Source organism: Papaver somniferum, chromosome 3, assembly GCF_003573695.1.
Source record: "Papaver somniferum cultivar HN1 chromosome 3, ASM357369v1, whole genome shotgun sequence".
NCBI lineage: Eukaryota > Viridiplantae > Streptophyta > Magnoliopsida > Ranunculales > Papaveraceae > Papaver > Papaver somniferum.
In genome coordinates this window covers 138,999,698-139,004,548 of record NC_039360.1, presented here as the reverse complement: position 1 = coordinate 139,004,548, position 4,851 = coordinate 138,999,698, and positions in this window count along the sequence as shown.

Here is a 4,851-nt window from a genome sequence, read left to right as displayed (position 1 = left end):
AGACATTTTTTTTTTTGTAATTTTTTTTTTTTTTAGACTTTCTTTTCTTTTGTATTTTTTTTATGGACTTTGGACATTAATTTTTGGACATTTTTATTTTTATACCATACGGAAGGGTACCCTTAAATACAAACTGTGTGCAGGGAAGGACGGCGATTACGATATCGTCTCGGCCCCTCGGGTTCGTACATGACATAGGAGTCGTGGCCCGAGTCGACTTCAACGGTTCATCCCCCATCTGGTACGGGAGGTAAGTCCAATCGAAACACTCGCGAATCTCCTGCAAGCGGGTTACTGTATTCCTTAAGGTGATAATTGTTTGAGGACGAACCGGACTGTTTTTATATTCCTAGTAAAGGGCAAGGCCTGGCCTAAACAAGATAAGGGTTCGGATTTCATCACCGCTCCCTTCTTGCCCGCCTTAGGAAAACGAAACCTAAAGCGAACCTAAGCCTAAAATTTGGATTAGAAAGAGACCTATAGGGTATCGAGCTTAACAGGACAATCATTCGAAAAATATTGGTTACTCTTTTAAGCACACCTTGAAGTTCTTGACGGTTTCTGCGAGTTGAATGCGTGACTGCGCCGCATTGGATCGGTGAGGTTTTGGGTATCAAAGCTCCACTGAGATTCCCTCGCCTCTATTCAACTTACTTTAACTCGGATTGATTCCAGAGAGGTTTGCTTAAATTGTAACGAATTCCCTTTCGAAGGATTAGAAGCTGGTCTAGAAACAATCTAAGTGGAGCCATCATGCTTGTTGTTTGCTAGAAATCTTTAGGTTTGCTGTGGTAAAGTCGAGTCAGCCTGCTGTGTGATTGCTAGAACCGTCCTGTTAGGATTTTTATTTCTTTTTGAATTCTTTTTAGTGTATGCCCGATTTTGTTAATAGGGCTTGGAAAAGAGATACTCTAGGTCGATTGATTAGCGAAAAACCTAGTAGTTCTTCTGATTTAAGCAGGGAGCTCGAAGACTCTTCTTTTGAGAGCCCTGTTTTTGGAAACTTCAGTTTTGAGAACCTATCTCTTCGTGAGGAAAGTACCCCTAGTACTTTTGTTGTCTCAGCGATGGCAACTTTGAAAGATTACATGTTCCCAACTAGGACCAACCGAGCTTCATGCATTAAATTGCCAGCCACTACGGCTAATTTTGAGATAAAACCTAGTATTCTTCAGATGATCCCTATATTCTTAGGAAAGGATGATGAGAACCCTTATTTTCATATTAGGGACTTTGAGGAAATCTGTGGGACAATTAGAATAAAAGACCTTACTGATGAAGTCTTGAAACTTAAGATGTTTCCATTTTCCTTGAGAGATAAAGCCAAGACCTGGCTAAACAACCTACCATCTGAATCCATTGAAACATGGCATGAACTTATTGCTGCTTTCTATATGAAATTCTACCCTAAGCATAAAACTGCAGCTGTTAGGCAGAAAATTAGTGCTAGTGTGCAACAAGAGGGGGAGTCTCTTTATAGGTTTTTAGAGCGATTCAATGATCTCCTATCTCAGTGTCCTCACCATGGATTTGATAATATGAAACTCGTACAGATTATCTATGATGGTTTAGACTATTCAACCAAAGCCATGGTTGAGTCTATATGCGCTGGTGAGTTCACTAGTAAAAATGCTGATGATGCTTTTACCTTCTTAGGAGCTATCGCTGAAAAATCCCAACAGTGGGAATCTTGTGTTGAACCCCCTAAAAGACTCTTGGTCAATAGAAGTAGCACCAATGTGGTAGATACAAGTTTTGGTTCAGATGCTAAGTTTGCTGCTTTATCTAGAAGGTTAGAAGCTTTGGAATTGAATCAGCCTAATAATAGGTCCCTTGTTGAACCTAATAGAGCCGCCCAAGTCTCTAGTTGTGGAATAGATCCCGATAACTCATTCTGGGAAGGTCAGGTTAGTGAAGAGCAAGCCCATGCTGTCAATAACAATGCTAGGTTTGAGAACCGTCAGAAGTTTGACCCATACTCAGAAACCTACAACCCTGTTTGGAGAAACCATCCTAATTTCTCTTGGTCTAAGGGCCAGAGTCAAGGCCAGTTTAGCAATTCTCAGCCTCCCCCAGGTTTTGGTTTAAAGAATTCTTTAGGTCAAACCAAGTTTCAGAACACTTTTGAGAAAAAGATCTTTACCTTAGAGGAAGCTATCACTATGTTAGTAAGTAACCATGACATGCTATCAAAGAACCACATGAGATTTCAACAAGAAACTAGGCAGGAATTGAAGAATACTTCCCAGAGTCTTGCCAAGTTAGAAATTCAAGTAGGACAAATAGCTAAGTTTATAAGTGAGAGAGAAAATGGAAGGTTCCCTAGTCATACTGATCCTAACCCCAAGGGAGAGAAATCGTACAATCATGTGAATGTTGTCACAACCCTGAGGAGTGGAAAGAAAGTTGACAACAAGGTTTACATGCCTGATAGTGAACATGCTATAGTTCACCCTGCTGAGCCAGAAAATGAGGAGACTGATAGAGTCTCCAAAGAGACCAATAAGGGTCCTGATGAGCCCGGCTTTGTTCCCAGAGCCCCGTTTCCCCAACTGCTTGTTCCGACTAAGAGGGAGTCCAACTTTAATGATATATTGGAGGTTTTTAAGCAGGTTAATATCAACCTTCCATTATTAGATGCAATTAGGCAGATTCCCTCTTATGCCAAGTTCCTTAAGGACTTGTGTACGCGAAAGCGTAAGCTCAGTGTCCAGAAGAAAGCCTTCATAGCTAGTCATGTGAGTTCTATTATTCAGAATACCACTACTCCTAAGTATAAAGACCCAGGGTCCCCTACCATTGATTGTACAATAGGTAAATACCGTGTTGAGAAAGCGTTGCTTGACTTAGGAGCCAGTGTGAACTTACTTCCGTACCATGTGTACCTTAAGCTAGGACTTGGTGAGATGAAACCTACCCAGGTAACACTTCAGTTAGCTGATAGGTCCGTTAAAGTTCCTCGTGGTGTGATCGAGGATGTTCTCATAGAGGTTGACAAGTTTATTTATCCAGTGGATTTTATTATCCTAGATACCCAACCTGTCCCTGACCCAGAGAACCAAATACCAGTGATTTTAGGTCGCCCGTTTTTAGCCACGTCTAATGCGATCATAAACTGTCGAAATGGTATTATGAATCTATCTTTTGGTAATATGACTATTGAGTTGAATATTTTTAATGTCAATAAGCTACATTCTGAGCTAGATGACACGTGCATTGAAGAGGTCAACATGATAGGAACCTTAGTTCCGAAGTCTGTACCAAACGCCGAATCGGAAGATCCATTAGAGAGTTGTCTAGCCCGTTTTAGCATGGATTTTGACGATGATAACAACATTGAACAAGTAAATGCTCTGTTGGATTCTATTCCTATGTTAGATACCGATAGATGGAAATCTAGGTTTGAACCATTACTAGCTACCGAATCTACCTTAAGCCCTTATTTCGAAGAGCCTAAAGATCCTCCTAAGTTGGACCCCAATTATGCATTTGTAGGCCCATCTGAGATTTTTCCTATAACTTCCGATTTGGATAGTGATCATGAGATTAGGACAGTAACTGTGCTTCAACACAATAAGAAAACTCTAGGGATGACCATAGAGGATATGAAACATATAAGTCCTATAGCTAGTATACCTCAAAAGAATTTAGAGGATGAACCACCTGATTATAACTCAGAGAAAGCAATTGACCTTTTTCAGGAACCGGATGGTCTAGAAATTAGGAATATTGTGACTAGTTTATCTAGAGACACCCAAAACTCTAAGTTTGGGGGTAGTGAATTAGAAGAAGCTCTAGAGTATTTTAAATACTCTCCGGATCCGGAAATTCAAGACATAGTTAAAGATCTTACGGAGAATAGTGATTACCCTAAATTTGGGGGTAGAGATTGTCAATTATCCCCAGTAGAAGTCCCTAACTTGGGACTCAAGACTAGTGCATCTGAGGTATCGCTTGAGTCTATTCAGACTCCACAACCTGATCCGCCTGATACTGTCCAGGAGAAAATCCATATGTTAGAGACCCGTTTTTCGGATGAATCAGTTTGCCGAGACATTCATATGAAGCCCAAGTGGGCACCTCAGATAAATCCAGTTTTCTTGCGAGAAACTTTAGATCAGGTTGTGCTCTATCTGCTCATTTTTCTGATCTTGAGCATTTTTCTCCTATTCGTGGCAGTTCTATTTGGTCTTATGGACCCACAATTGTTTCGACTATTGGTATACGACTTTGGAAGGTGACAATTCTTTTAGAGGTATTTGATGTCTAGCTAATGACTATAAATTTAGCATTTACTGGGAGGCTCCCGCGTTCATGTGATACGGTAATATCCTTCCTTATTTCTTTTCCCTCCAGTGGTAATAGTTTCTCCTTGTTCATGCTTTTAATTTCATCTTTAGAACATTGAGGACAATGTTAGATTTAAGTTTGGGGGTATGGGAGAAACTTTTGTGTTGCACTTTTGAAACTTCTAGCGTCACATGGTATCCGGTTAGCTAAGTTTACATACTGTTTCTCACCGAAAAGATAGAAATTGGAATGCTACAAATAACAACTTATTGAGACATTAGAGAAAAAGACATTGAGATCCTTGAAATTCAGGAGAGAACTTGTTCTTTTTAGAGGGTAACCGTGATGGACCTAACCATACATGATGGAAAGGCAAGTAGGTCAGGAAATGCCAGAAAGACAAAGCAACCTCACAATGTAGTCTTAGTTACTGGATTGCGACTCTCTCTCAGTAGAAACTTATCATCATCAACAAGCGGAGCGACATCAAAATCTATGAAGAAAGTGAAGACGTTTTAGGTTTAGAAGCAACAATAAAAGAGAATAATTCAAAAATCAAAG